The sequence below is a fragment of the Triticum urartu genome, chromosome 1A, assembly GCF_056163025.1.
Source record: "Triticum urartu cultivar PI428250 chromosome 1A, HENAU_Tu73, whole genome shotgun sequence".
Taxonomy (NCBI): Eukaryota; Viridiplantae; Streptophyta; class Magnoliopsida; order Poales; family Poaceae; genus Triticum; species Triticum urartu.
In genome coordinates, this window is record NC_141873.1 from 21,883,426 (window position 1) to 21,899,647 (window position 16,222).

General features: G+C 47.5%; 1 pseudogene; it reads left to right on the forward strand.

The window, feature by feature from the left end:
- Window positions 1–11,407: 11,407 nt before the first annotated feature.
- LOC147988596 (uncharacterized) lies at window positions 11,408–12,790 on the forward strand (annotated as a pseudogene).
- The last annotated feature ends 3,432 nt before the right edge of the window (window positions 12,791–16,222 follow it).

Sequence of the window (16,222 nt, forward strand, 5' to 3'; positions counted from 1 at the left end):
ACCATGCTTAACGGCTTAGAATCGGGACTTCAAAGACGTTTTGAACGTCATGGACCATATGAGATGTTCCAGGAGTTGAAGTTAATATTTCAAGCAAATACCCGAGTTGAGAAATATGAAGTCTCCAACAAGTTCTATAGCTAAAAGATGGAGGAGAATCGCTCAAGCAGTGAGCATGTGCTCAAATTTTCTGGGTACTACAATCTCTTGAATCAAGTGGGAGTTAATCTTCCAGATAAAATAGTGATTGATAGAATTCTCTAGTCACCATCACCAAGTTAGTAGAACTTAGTGATGAACTATAATATGCAAGGGATGACGAAAGTAATTCCCAAGCTCTTCGTGAAGCTGAAATCAACGAAGGTAGAAATCAAGAAAAACATCAAGTGTTCATGGTTAACAAGAACACTAGTTTCAAGTAAAGTGCAAAGGGAAGAAGAGGAACTTCAAGAAGAACGGCAAGCAAGTTGCTGCTCAAGTGAAGAAGCCCAAGTCTGGTCCTAAGCCTGAGACTAAGTGCTTCTACTGCAAAGGGACTGGTCACTGGAAGCAGAACTGCCCCAAGTATTTGGCGGATAAGAAGGATGGCAAAGTGAACAAAACTATATTTGATATACATGTTATTGATGTGTACTTTACTAGTGTTTATAGCAACCCCTCAGTATTTGATACTGGATCAGTTGCTAAGAGTAGTAACTCGAAACAGGAGTTGCAGAATAAACAGAGACTAGTTAAGGGTGAAGTAACGATGTGTGTTGGAAGTAGTTCCAAGATTGATATGATCATCATCGCACACTCCCCTATACTTTCGGGATTAGTGTTGAACCTAAATAAGTGTTATCTGGTTTTTGCGTTGAGCATGAATATGATTTGATCATGTTTATTGCAATACGGTTATTCATTAAAGTCAGAGAATAATTGTTGTTCTGTTTACATGAATAAAACCTTCGATGGTCATACACCCAATGAAACAAGTTCGTTGGATCTCGATCGTAGTGATACACATATTCATAATATTGAAACCAAAAGATGCAAAGTTAATAATGATAGTGCAACTTATTTGTGGCACTGCCGTTTAAGTCATATTGGTGTAAAGTGCATGAAGAAACTCCATGCTGATGGGCTTTTGGAATCACTTGATTATGAATCACTTGATGCTTGCGAACCATGCCTTATGGGAAAGATGACTAAAACACCGTTCTCTGGAACAATGAAGCAAGCAACAGATTTGTTGGAAATCATACATACTGATGTATGTGGTCCGATGAATATTAAGGCTCGCAGCAGGTATCATTATTGTCTAACCTTCACAGATGATTTGAGCAGATATGGGGATATCTACTTGATGAAACATAAGTCTGAAACATTTGAACAGTTCAAAGAATTTCAGAGTGAAGTGGAAAATCATCGTGACAAGAAAATAAAAGTTTCTACGATATGATCGCAGAGGTAAAATATTTGAGTTACGAGTTTGGCCTTCAATTAAAACAATGTGAAATAGTTTCACTACTCACGCCACCTGGAACACCATAGTGTAATGGTGTGTCCGAACGTCATAACCGTACTTTATTAGATATAGTGCGATCTATGATGTCTCTTACCGATCTACCACTATCATTTTGGGGTTATGCATTAGAGACAACTGCATTCACGTTAAATAGGGCACCATCTAAATCTGTTGAGACGACACAATCTGAACTGTGGTTTGGCAAGAAACCAAAGTTGTCGTTTCTTAAAGTTTGGAGTTGCGATGCTTATGTGAAAAAGTTTCATCTCGATAAGCTCAAACTCAAATCGGAAAAATATGTCTTCATAGGATACCCAAAGGAGACAGTTGGGTACACCTTCTATCACAGATCCGAAGGCAAGACATTCGTTGCTAAGAATGGATCCTTTCTAGAGAAGGAGTTTCTCTCGAAAGAAGTGAGTGGGAGGAAAGTAGAACTTGATAAGGTAATTGTACCTTCTCCCTTATTGGAAAGTAGTTCATCACAGAAATCTGTTCCTGTGACTACTACACCAATTAGTGAGGAAGCTAATGATGATGATCATGTAACTTCAGATCAAGTTACTACCGAATCTCGTAGGTAAACCAGAGTGAGATCCATACCAGAGTGGTACGGTAATCTTGTTCTGGAAGTTATGTTACTAGACCATGACGAACCTACGAACTATGAGGAAGCGATGATGAGCCCAGATTCCGCAAAATGGCTTGAGGCCATGAAATCTGAGATGGGATCCATGTATGAGAACAAAGTATGGACTTTGGTTGACTTGCCCGATGATCGGCAAGCCATAGAAAATAAATGGATCTTCAAGAGGAAGACGGACACTGATAGTAGTGTTACTATCTACAAAGCTAGAATTGTCGCAAAAGGGTTTCGACAAGTTCAAGGTGTTGACTACGATGAGAGTTTCTCACTCGTATCTATGCTTAAATATGTCCGAATCATGTTAGCAATTGCCGCATTTTATGAAATCTGGCAAATGGATAACAAAACTGCAATCCTTAATGGATTTCTTAAAGAAGAGTTGTATATGATGCAACCAGAAGTTTTTGTCAATCCTAAAGGTGTTAACAAAATGTGCAAACTCCAGCGATCCATCTATGGACTGGTGTAAGCATCTCGGAGTTGGAATATACGCTTTGATACGTTGATCAAAGCATATAGTTTTATACAGACTTGCAGTGAAGCCTGTATTTACAAGAAAGTGAGTGGGAGCACTACAACATTTCTGATAAGTATATGTGAATGACATATTGTTGATCGGAAATAATGTAGAATTATTCTGCAAAGCATAAAGGAGTGTTTGAAAGGAGTTTTTCAAAGAAAGACCTCAGTGAAGTTGCTTACATATTGAGCATCAAGATCTATAGAGATAGATGAAGACGCTTGATAAGTTTTTTCAATAAATAACATACCTTGACAAGATTTTGAAGTAGTTCAAAATGGAACAGTCAAAGAAAGAGTTTCTTTCCTATGTTACAAGGTGTGAAATTGAGTAAGACTCAAAGCCCGACCACGGCAGAAGATAGAAAGAGAATGAATGTCATTCCCTATGCCTTGGTCATAGGTTCTATAAAGTATGCCATGCTGTGTACCAGATATATTGTATACCCTACCACTGAGTTTGGCAAGGGAGTACAATAGTGATCTAGGAGTAGATCAATGGACAGCGGTCAAAATTATCCTTACTGGAATAAGGATATATTTCTCGATTACGGAGGTGACAAAAGGTTCGTCGTAAAGGGTTACGTCGATACAAGTTTTGACACTGATCCAGATGATTCTAAGTCTCAATCTAGATAAATATTGAAAGTGGGAGCAATTAGCTAGAGTAGCTCCATGCAGAGCATTGTTGACATAGAAATTTGCAAAATACATGCGGATCTGAATGTGACAGACCCGTTGACTAAACTTCTCTCACAAGCAAAACATGATCACTTTTTGGGTCTTAATCATATAGCGATGTGAACTAGATTATTGAATCTAGTAAACCCTTTGGGTGTTAGTCACATGGAGATGTGAACCAATCACATAAAGATGTGAACTATTGATGTTAAATCACATGGCGATGTGATCTAGATTATTGACTCTAGTGCAAGTGGGAGACTGAAGGAAATATGCCCTAGAGGCAATAATAAAGTTATTATTTATTTCCTTATATCATGATAAATGTTTATTATTCATGCTAGAATTGTATTAACTGGAAACATAATACATGTGTGAATAAATAGACGAACAAAGTGTCACTAGTATGCCTCTACTTGACTAGCTCGTTAATCAAAGATGGTTATGTTTCCTAACCATGGACAAAGAGTTGTTATTTGATTAACGGGATCACATCATTAGTTGAATGATCTGATTGACATGACCCATTCCATTAGCTTAGCACCCGATCGTTTAGTATGTTGCTATTGCTTTATTCATGACTTATACATGTTCCTATGACTATGAGATTATGCAACTCCCGTTTACCGGAGGAACACTTTGTGTGCTACCAAATGTCACAATGTAACTGGGTGATTATAAAGGTGCTCTACAGGTGTCTCCAAAGGTACATGTTGGGTTGACGTAATTCGAGATTAGGATTTGTCACTCCGATCGTCGGAGAGGTATCTCTGGGGCCCTCTCGGTAATGCACATCACTTAAGCCTTGCAAGCATTGCAACTAATGAGTTAGTTGCGGGATGATGTATTACGGAACGAGTAAAGAGACTTGCCGGTAACGAGATTGAACTAGGTATTGGATACCGACGATCGAATCTCGGGCTAGTAACATACCGATGACAAAGGGAACAACGTATGTTGTTATGCGGTCTGACCGATAAAGATCTTCGTAGAATATGTAGGAGCCAATATGAGCATCCAGGTTCCGCTATTGGTTATTGACCGGAGACGTGTCTCGGTCATGTCTACATTGTTCTCGAACCCGTAGGGTCCGCACGCTTAAGGTTTCGATGACAGTTATATTATGAGTTTATGCATTTTGATGTACCGAAGGTTGTTCGGAGTCCCGGATGTGATCACGGACATGACGAGGAGTCTCGAAATGTTCGAGACATAAAGATTGATATATTGGAAGCCTATGTTTGGATATCGGAAGTGTTCCGGGTGAAATCGGGATTTTACCGGAGTACCGGGAGGTTACCGGAACCCCCCGGGAACTATATGGGCCTTAATGGGTCTTAGTGGAAAAGAGAAGGGGCAGCCCAAGATGGGCCGCGCGCCCCTCCCCTCCCTTGGTCCGAATAGGACAAGGAGATGGGGCCGGCCCCCCTCTCTCTTTTCCCCCCTCCGCGAATCCTATTCCAACTAGGATTGGGGGGGGGGGAATCCTACTCCCAGAGGGAGTAGGACTCCTCCTGGCGCACCTCTCCTAGGCCGGCCGCACCCCCCTTTGATCCTTTATATACGGAGGCAGGGGCACCCCAGAGGAACACAAGTTGATCCACGTGATCATATTCTTAGCCGTGTGCGGCGCCCCCTGCCACCATAGTCCTCGATAATATTGTAGCGGTGCTTAGGCGAAGCCTTGCGATAGTAGTACATCAAGATCGTCACCACGCCGTCGTGCTAACGGAACTCTTCCCCGACACTTTGCTGGATCGGAGTCCGGGGATCGTCATCGAGCTGAACGTGTGCTAAAACTCGGAGGTGCCGTAGTTTCGGTGCTTGATCGGTCGGGCCGTGGAGACGTACGACTACATCAACCAAACGCTTCCGTTGTCGATCTACAAGGGTACGTAGATCACACTCTCCCCTCTCGTTGCTATGCATCACCATGATCTTGCGTGTGCGTAGGAAATTTTTTGAAATTACTACGTTCCCCAACACAAAATGCCGTGCCTCCTGCCGCCAGAGCCGCCGCCCTGCACCCAGACAACCCCGAGACCTACAAAAGGCCCCTGCTTTGGACCAACTGACAACCCTCGACCAAAACATCCACTCGCAGACGCTCCGCTGGTAGACCTGTGCCATCCCGCCCATGGCCGAGGAAAGGGGGAGAGAGGGGACACTAGTGCAGAACCGGGCAATAGCACCGGTTTGTAAGGGCCTTTAGTCCTGATTTTTTTCAATTCTTGATTTTCCGAATTATTTGATGATTTAGTCTCTAATCACCCCTCTCAACTGCTCAAAGTGTGGATCACTCATTCCAAATCGTCTAACTTCCCGACTGGTCACCCATCCTCAAACTCCCCCAGCTTGAGCACGCTTAACTTCGGAGTTCTATTCCCCCTACTTTCCAAGTCTGCACTTGTTGTTTTCCTGACAAATGTAAGCTGTCAATCCTATTAACCCTCAGCAGTTTAGCTTGAGCATTAGGTCACACGTTTCACCGTTTGAGTTTGAAACTATTATTCTAAAAAACAGTAATTATTTAGTAACACTAATATTTCTTGAATAAGTTTGACCATAGTTTGACAATAGTTTGACCAGATTTGACCAAAATTCAAAAAATTGAAATAATTATTTAGTAACACTAATATTCTTGACTAATTATGTAGTAACATTAATACTTTTTGAATAAGTTGTTTGACCATAGTTTGACCAGATTTAACCAAAACTAAAAAAAACTGAAATTTGGGCATATCTTTTTTCCTTTTGGAATTTGAGGATTCTAAAAAATTACAAACAGGCCGTAGGCTGTCAAAATCAGATGCGGATTTTCGTGCTGAATTTTTTGATATATTATACGTTTTTTCCGACATCGTATTCAAAAGTTATAGCCGTTTTTACATTTTCCCTACACTTTTTGCAAAACATGTCCAAATTTAAGTTTTCAAATTTTCCTAACTAGTAGATGTAGTAATATAACTACCTCTCAAAGGATTTTATTTTTTGAAGTTTTTATCATTTTCTTTTGATTTTTTCAAAACTGAAATGGCGATACCGGGGGGGGGGGGGGGGAGGGGTAGAGTTTGAAAATTGCCTTATAGTCCCGGTTTGTGTCTCCAACCGGGACTATAGGTCAGACCCCTTTAGTCCCGGTTCATGGCACGAACCGGTACTAAAGGTTAGCCCTTCAGTACCGGTTTGTGCCATGAACCGGTACTAAAGGTGATGGTGGGGCCCCGGCCTGATGCCAGCCAGCCACCACCCCTTTAGTACCGGTTCGTGGCACGAACCGGTACTAAAGGTTCAACACGAACCGGCATTGATGCATAACCGTTCGAACCGGCATTAATGGTACCATTAGTACCGGATCAAAATCAAACCGGGACTAATGTGTCTCACATTAGGTCCTTTTTCTACTAGTGGGAGCAGACAAATCCTGACCGGCACACCTCGTGCCGATGACAGGTGACGCGACCGCATTGAGGCCACCCATCCCTCCAATCGAGCTCCCCGCCGAACACGAGGAAAGGGGGAGAAGGAGGAGTGGACGCATCCGGACCAACAAACGGTGCCGGTGACAGGTGGCGCGACCACATCGAGGCCACCCATCCCTCCTACCAAGTTCCCCCGCGAGCACCCCTTTGTCGCTCCACCATGGTAGCTGGCACACATCTCCGCGAGGCCATCCACAATTGCGTGCCCGCCGATGAGGGAAAGCAAAACGAATCGCAGCAGCAGCCAAGGTAGCCTACCAGGGAGGCTCTCCCGCGCCGAGGGCCGCAGTCCAGCCGCAAGGGCCCATCTAGACGAGGGCCGCCCACCTCCACCTCTGCCGCGCCGCCCCCTCACCATAACGGAGAGAGGGCCGCCCGCAGCGACAAGGGACGATCTGGACGCGCCGCCACGAAGCCGCAGCGCCGACACCACCCGCTGGCCAGCACCACCAGCACCACAGCGCTGCCACCCCCACCAGCAGCCATGGCAGAAGACGGACGCCCGCAGCCAAGGCCCCGTACCACAAGCCGACCGGATCTGCGCACCGCCGCCAAGACGCCCACGCCATCCGCGGCCTGCTCGCACTCACCAACAATCGTGCCGCCTATCACGCCGCCAGCCCACACCACAACCGCACCTCAGCACCAATGAACCGCCCCGTCCGCCGCCAAGCGCCGCGTCCCCGACCAGCCGCTGCATCCTACCCCGAAGCGACCGTGCGAGGAGACAAAAGAACCCCACCACTGCCGGCAATGACCGGGCTTCGCCCGGCCGCGCCCTCTAGCGGTGGCGAGGTAGGAGGAGAGTAGGGGGAAGACCGACGGTGGCTAGGGCTCCCTCTCGGTCGTGCGCGGGCCGACACAAGAAGGACGGTAAGGTGGGTTTCCTGTGTCTGGCCAACACTTTGTTTCGTAACAAAATGATTACTCACACAAAATGATTGTCCCTAATTTCTTGGATCCCACAGTTACCAAAAGTTTGTCCTCTTCCTTGATGTTGAGAAGAATTGCGCGGGAAGACAGGGACATTTCGTTCATTCTAAATTTCCTATTGAACTACCAAAACGTCTCATATTAATGAACAGAGGAAGTAAATGACAAACATAGTAAGAGAGGCCATGTATTCTGTATTTGGTGTGCTCGAGCCGATTCTATTCACCCACCAATTCTTCATGGAGCACTCCAAGTGCCAGGAGGATGTGTCAAAGTTCTCCATATGAAGCGAATCGTGGACCAATTTCGTAAGCATAGGAGTATAGCGACATTTTAAGAAAAGGTGAGCTTCAGATTCTCTCTCTCTCTCTCGCAAAGGGGGCAAAGATCACATTTCATTGCTTTGGACAATCTGTAGGCAGTTGAAATTATCTCTTGAAGTGTCAACCAAACAAAAAACATCATCTTAGATAGTGCCCATACCTTACAAACCATATGCTCTATATGGGTAAAAATTGCTCCAAAAAGTTGAGCCTTAAGAGCGCAAGATGCCAAGTAAACCCCACTAGCCGTGTGTTTTCACACAACGTCATGAGGTCATCAAGGTGGAATTCATGAATAAGCATCCAAAAGGTGGAGAATTCTCGAATATGGTTGGGAGAGAGGACATTGGAATGATTTATCTTGAGGATCCAAGTGTAATCTCTAAGTGCTTCCCACACTTTCCAACTTTTCCTTGAGAACGCTTCCAATCGTCATGACTCAAGAGAGGAATGCCTACTGGTTGGGTGTTCTTTCTATCTTTATGTTTATGGCATGTTTGGTTGGCATACTACGAGCATCACCAACCAGACATATCTAATTTAGGCCCCAATATGTCCGCGAATGCATTTGCTGAAAGTGCTCATCTGACTCTCATTTATCCATATGTGCTGCCGCCCCCCTAATATCCAAACCCCGAATCCATACAATCTCATGCAACATAGATAAACTTGATAAATAGAAAGTTGGACATAAAACCGAACATAGTAATTTCAATCCATAGATAGCTCGATAGCAATTTTGCCACTTCCTTGTCAGGCCATTCCCCTTGGCGTCCTTGGAGTGTAGTGGGTGTTGGAGTTCTAGTCGTTGTACATGCCCCAGGGGCAGTTGTCGTTGCTGAAGGTGCCAAAAGGCGAGGGTGAGAAGGTCTTCCCAGCTAGACGCAGGCGATGCGAGCCTGCTACTTGGTGAGGTGCTTGGCATTCCACAAGAAAGTTGTTCAGGTGGACGAGGAACCTCATAATTCATGCCATACGACCGCTCATACGAGTGCTCACGGTCGTATGGAAAGCCATCTTTTGTGCTATCTTCGCTGGCGCTCCTCCTCCTGATATCTTCTATCTCCTTTTCCACTCCTTTCTATATTCACACGTTATTTATTCCCCTTTTAGCCAATTTCCAGTGGGAACACATCGAGGGGATTTGTGGAATCCTTTGCATTCAGTAGTCGTTAGTAGCAATATCGAAGTGAATATCTTGGTTTTAATGAAATACATTGGTTTAAACAAAGGGTGAATGAGTGCAAAAATAACACTCATCAGAGCACATGCTAGAAGGGGGGGGGGGACAAGGCTTAGCTACAAGAAATCGAGTGTGTGAAATATTGTGAAAACTCTAGATTCCCACTAAGATAAAAAAACTTTAGTTTGATGCAGAAAGAATTGTGAGCCTTCCCCTCAATATAAACATGACAAATGACTTTGTAGCATTGTATCACATAAAATCCTATTGTTTTTGGTTCATTTTGTTTATTATGGCGAATGGCAACACCAATGTGGAGCACAAACTAGAAGGGGTGATGGACAAGTCTCATCTACAACCAACCTAGTGTTGGATGTTTATGGAAACTTCAGATTCCCACCAAGATAAAAATATTCACATGTCGTGCTCTCGATGCTATTGTTCCCGGTATGACGGTTTTAGCGAATAGATATATTTGTGTCTGTTTGCAATGTAATGTTTGCCATCAGGGTGCAGATGATCTATGCCATCTTATGTCTACATGGAAAAAAACTAATGAAGTTTAGAGCTAGTTGGATTTGTATGAAGTATTTGCAGTAGTAAAATATTTGGATAGGTCTGAGAGTGTTATTCTGGAGAAACTACTTGCTCAACAAAGAACACAATCACCAGTCCTAGATCACTTGGTTTTGAGTGAGCCACTGGCCATGGGTGCTTAGTCATTGGTGCTTGATACATTTGGTGGCGGAGGAAGAAAATTTTCAAGGGGGAGGGGGATGTTTTGAACCCAAGTATGTCATTTGCTATGCATGCGACCATGAGTAACTTCGCCGGGTCAGTAGTCCAGAGCGAGGCAGAAACCTTCTATAAACTCATATAAGTTGAATGTCGATGTTGCTTACTTTGACAATTTATCTGGGTGGATGCTGCTATCCTCCGCAACAGCCACGGCGAGGCTCTCGCCAGAGCTTCTTTGGCTTCTGAATCATTTTCATGATGTTACAATAGCAAACGCGACTGCTCTTCAGCGAGGATTGGGCCTTGTGAAGAACCTCGAATGTTCACGAGTGATTGTCGAAGAAGCCTCATTAGAAGTAATCCAAGCATACATCAATATGATCAAACTTTGTGGTCCATGCACTACTATCTTAGAAGATTATTTTAGAAAGGATATCGTATATGCCTAGTTTAATTCACTGGGTACCCTAGGGAAGCGAATAGGTTGGCGCGCAATCTTGCTTGAGTAGTGTTTTTTCCGCGAGTACGCAAAGCTTGTGTATATTTCATTAGTAGAAGAGTAGAACAACAATACGAGGTCCAGCACTCAACGGGAGGCGGGGAGAGGTCGGGGGGGGGGGGGGGGTTTACAAACAATCACATGTAGATTACTCGGTAATGTTGTTGGCCAAGCCAAAAGCACCCACACCCAAAGCCGAGCTTTCTCCTTGATGAGTTGTAGGAGATGGCTCAAGGAGGGTTGTAGTTAGTGCAGCCGTTCCGATGCTTCCATAAAAGCCAAGCCGTCAGAAGGACGGGTAAGAAACCTTTTCAGTAGGAGGATGTGGACATGGCTGGGGTATCTCACCACCTCTCCATGAAAGGGGAGTTGGGGTGGGGTAGAGTAACCGTTGAACGACACCACACGAGCACCTTGTGCCAGAGTTGGCGGGAGAAGGAGCAGCCGACCAAGAGGTGATGTATTCCTTTGCAATTCTTGGTCGCACGGGAGGCACATATCCGCATAAGGTAGACCATGGAAAGCGAGTATTTCTGCGGTTCAACATCACTCTTGGGAGGCCCGCCTCATGAAGATCTTGACATGAAAAGGCATCCATGTTTTTCAAGTGAGCCGCCAATGTGGATCTGGCACCGAACCAACGAACATGGTGGGGTAGCAGGAGGCGGCAGTCTTAGTGTGTTGTATATGTTGTATACATACTGTGTATTGTAATTCTGTTGTATGACTTGTTCATGATGTAACTCTCCCCTAGTGTATAGGATCTGGATAGACTCTCGCACGCCTAGGACATGCCTAACTTCCTGGAGCCGTTGAGGTCTCCCCCTATATGTAAAATCTCCATGAGCTAATGGAAATATAGATAGAATTCATCCCATAACGTGGTATCAGTTGCTATGGCCTTCGAGGACCTCTTCAGCCCACCTCCCTCTCCGGCGGCGCTCTCCCCTTCCTCCGGCGCCCTCTCCTCTAGGACCTGTCCCTCTACTCCGGCTGCATCCTCCACCACCACCTCTGCCCTCTCCTCCTCCACTGCTCCCTCCTCCAGCCACTCCCCTCTCAACATCCACAACGATCACATCTCCAACTATGTCAAATTCAAACTGGATCATGCTGAGAACAATTTCTCCAAGTGGCGCCCCTTCTTACGCATCGTCCTCCTCCAGTATCGCGTGCAGGATCATGTCAACAGCCCGCCCCCTCGCGGTGCCGATGCCGATTGGCTCGCCGTCGACCAACGTCTAGTTCTCTGGATGCTTTTCGCCCTGGCTGATCCTCTCCTCGAGCTCATCTCCGGCGGTGTTCTCGATGCCTACACGGCCTGGCACCGCATCGCCGACTACTACCTCACCATCCAGGGCACTTAAATCTTTCACCTCACTCGCCGGTACCGCAACCTGCAGCAGGGCGACCTTCCCGTCGTTGAATATGCTCGACGCCTCAAGGCTCTTGCGGACGGCCTCGCCGACGTGGGTACCGCCGTCTCCGACAACGACCTCACCATGCAGCTCCTCCACGGGCTCTCTCTCTGGTTCAAGACGATCTGTATCATGCTGGGCGACACGCACCCGCTCCCACCCTTCGGCGTCGTCCGTTCTCGGCTCGAGCTGGCCGAGTACAACCTCAACCTTCGCTCGACCATCGATGGCGCCGCTGCCCTCTCCATCACCAACGGCGGCCCTGGCGGTTCCGGCGGATCGGGTGGCTCTGGCGGTCCTGGCGGCTCCGGCGGCCCTGGCGGCTCTGGCGGCTCCGGCGGGTCCGGCGACCGCGGTGGTTCTCGCCCTCCTGCTAGCGACCGTGCTGGCTCCGATGGCTCCTCCGGGCATGGTGGTGGCTACCGTGGTGGCCACAACGGTGACCGCGGCTGTGGGCGCGGCGACTCGTCCGGCCGTGGCGCTCCCCCTTCACCACCCGTCACCTACACCGGCTACTTCGCTTCGTACGGCATGGCTCTGCCGTCCCCGCGCCCCGGCTGGTCTGCCCCCAATGCGGCGGGTGTGCTCGGCCCTTGACCGGGCGTCCACTTGCAGGCCTACCCCGTCATGTTCTCCGGGCCGCCGCCATCGCCATACTCCATGCAGCACGGCTACCAGCTGGCTCCCTCCTGGGGTCATGCGGCTCTCTTCAACCACGCCGCTCATCAGTCCGGACTGCCCTCCAACGAGTGGTTCCTTGACTCCGGTGCCTCTTCTCACGTGACGGGTAATGCAGGTATCCTCTCATCTCCTTCTCTTCCGAGGCATGATTTCTCAAGCATTATTGTTGGCAATGGGTAGCATTTACCTATTGTTGCGTCTGGCTCCATCAACCTCCCCCACCCCCTTCTCTCTATACAATGTTTTAGCCTCCCCTTCCATTGTTCCTAATCTTATCTCTGTTCACCAATTTACTATCGATAACAATGTCTCTATAACTTTCACTCCTCATGGCTTTTATGTGAAGGATCTTCGCACCCAGAAGGTTCTCATGACGTCCAGTAGCTCCAGCGACCTTTACCCCTTCTTTGGCAATAACTCCAATGGCGGCCGGGCCTTCTCCATCACCACCAGTGACTTGTGGCATCATCGGCTTGGACATCGTGGCAAATCTTCATTAGCTCGCACCATTAGCTCTATTTTACATGATTGTAATAATGTTACACCCTCCTTTTGTGAGGCATGTCAACTTGGACGCCAACCTCGCTTGGCTTTTCCTTCTTCCCATAATGTTACTACTGCCCCATTTCAATTAATCCATTGTGATCTTTGGACATCCCCTGTTACAAGCTTTTCTGGCTATGACTATTACCTTGTTATTTTAGATGATTACTCCCATTACTCGTGGACGTTTCCATTGCGTGCTAAATGCGACACTTCTGCCACTCTTCTAAATTTCTTTCAATATATTCTCACACAATTCCATGTTCTCATCCAATGCATGCAATGTGATAGCGGCGGTGAATTCATCAACACTGCCCTCCGCTCGTTCTCTTCTCACCATGGGATCTCATTTCGCCTCTCTTGTCCCCATACTTCTCCTCAAAACGGCAAGGCAGAACGTTTACTACGCACCACAAACGACATCATCCACACTCTTCTCGTCCAAGCCAATCTTCCTCCCCAATTTTGGGTTGAAGCTCAACACACCGCCACACATTTACTCAACCGGCGACCCTCTAGTGCCATTAGCTCCAACACACCCTTCTTCCTCCTCACCGGCCGCTCTCCCACCTATGATCACTTCCGTGTGTTCGGGTGCCTTAGCTTTCCCAATCTCTATGCCACAAGCCCTCACAAACTTGCCCCTCGCTCCACTCGGTGCGTTTTCCTCGGCTATACACTCGAACACAAAGGTTATCGATGTTTTGACTTAACCTCGCGCAAGGTAATTGTTTCTCGGCATGTCACATTTGATGAAACAATTTTTCCTTATGAGTCGGCCACACCCACGGCCACACGAGCACTCGCCACACCGGATCCTCCCTCTGACCCAGCCTCTGGCGTGATCCGCCCCGGGATCTACGTCCTGGCAGCCTCAGACACGGGCGGCCCCAGCAGATCGCCCTCGCATTCCGCGCCCCACGCCCCGCATCCGCCCAGTCCGCCCCACGCGTCCCGTGGGCCCGCTTCCTCCAACCAATCCGCGTCAGGATCGCCTCCCACCAATCACACCGCCCGCTCCCCATGCACGCCCACGTCTTCTGCCCAATCCACTCTGCCCGGACCCACTGAATCTACCTCTGATTCCGCACCTGCCTCCTCTGTCTCCCCTAACGCCTCTGTTGTGCAATCTTCCTCGATCCCGTCGCCGCCAACTCCTGTTACACCTCGTCTTCCACCTAGGGCTGTCTCATCTACCCCCCCCCCCCCAAAACTCACATAAAATGACAACGCGCGCTAAAACCGAATTTGCCCAACCCAAGCGTTTATTCGCTGTCTCCTCCTTGCCCAATCCCATCTCTCCCCTTCCGTCTTCCTACCGGACTGCCCTTAAGGATCCCCATTGGTACAATGCTATGCTTGATGAATATAATGCCTTGTTAAAGAATGAGACGTGGTGTTTGGTACCTCGACCTACAGGTGTTAACGTGGTGACCGGGAAGTGGATTTATCGGCACAAGTTCAATCCGGGTGGCTCCTTGGCTCGTTACAAGGCACGTTGGGTGGTCTGTGGCTTCACTCAACGTGAGGGTGTGGACTACACCGAAACCTTTAGCCCGGTCGTCAAACCGGCCACTATACGTGTTGTGCTCAGCATTGCCACTTCTCGTTCTTGGCCCATCCATCAACTTGATGTCAAAAACGCTTTCCTCCATGGCCACCTTGGTGAAACCGTCTACTGTGCTCAACCGGCGGGTTTTCTTGATACAACTCACCCCAACCATGTGTGCCTTCTCAAAAAATCCCTATATGGCTTGAAGCAAGCCCCTCAGACTTGGTTTCTTCGCTTCAAGTCATTCCTTATTTCTCTAGGGTTTATTTCTTCGCTTCATTTATCGTAGTGCCTCCCATGTGGCGTATCTTCTCCTATATGTCGATGATATCATCCTCACCGCCAACACCACCGCCACTCTACACTCCATTATATCGTCCCTCAAGTCTGAATTCTCCATGTCAGATTTAGGCGATCTTCACCATTTTCTCGGGATCAATGTTACTCGTTCACCTGACGCTCTCTTCCTGTCTCAACAGCAATACATCCTAGAGATCTTAGATCATGAACACATGCTCAATTGCAACACCATCGCCACACCCATTGACACCAAAGCCAAGTTGTCTGCCGCTGACGGCCCTCCTGTCTCGGACCCCACGCTCTATCGCAGTCTTGCTGGGGCCCTACAGTATGTCATGCTGACTCGGCCTGATGTGTCCTACGCGGTTCAGCAAGTATGCTTGTTCATGCATGATCCTCACTCCTCTCACATGAAGCTCGCCAAACATATTTTATGTTATCTCAAGGGCACGTCACACTTTGGGCTGCGGTTCTTCAAATCCACCTCGCATGACCTGGTTGCCTACTCAGATGCCGATTGGGCTGGCTGTCCCGATACACGCAAGTCCACTTCCGGCTTCTGTGTCTTCGTCGACTCCAACCTTGTCTCTTGGTCATCCAAACGACAGCCCACCGTGTCCTGCTCCGGTGCCGAGGCAGAATATCGAACTGTTGCTAACTGTGTTGCCGAGTCTTGCTGGTTGCGCCAGCTTCTTCATGAGTTGCATCAGCCACCCTCTCGTGCCACCATAGTCTATTGCGACAACATCAGTGCCACATACTTGTCGACCAATCCAGTTCAGCACCAACGGACCAAGCATGTGGAAATTGATTTGCACTTTGTTCGCGATCACGTGGCCCTTGGCGAAGCACGAGTTCTTCACGTCCCATCCAGCTCCCAATTTGCGGACGTCTTCACCAAAGGACTCCCCACGGCGGTATTTCAAGATTTCCAGTTCAGCCTCAACATCCTTCCAGAAGGAGTTCCGGCTGCGCGCGGGGGGGGGGGGGGGGGGTTAGTGTGTTGTATATGTTGTACACATACTGTGTATTGTAATTCTGTTGTATGACTTGTTCATGATGTAACTCTCCCCCAGTCTATAGGATCTGGATAGACTCTCGCACGCCTAGGACGTGCCTAACTTCTTGGAGCCATTGAGCTCTCCCCTATATGTAATCTCTCCATGAGCTAATGGAAATATAGACAGAATTCATCCCATAACTTCGTATCAGTTGCT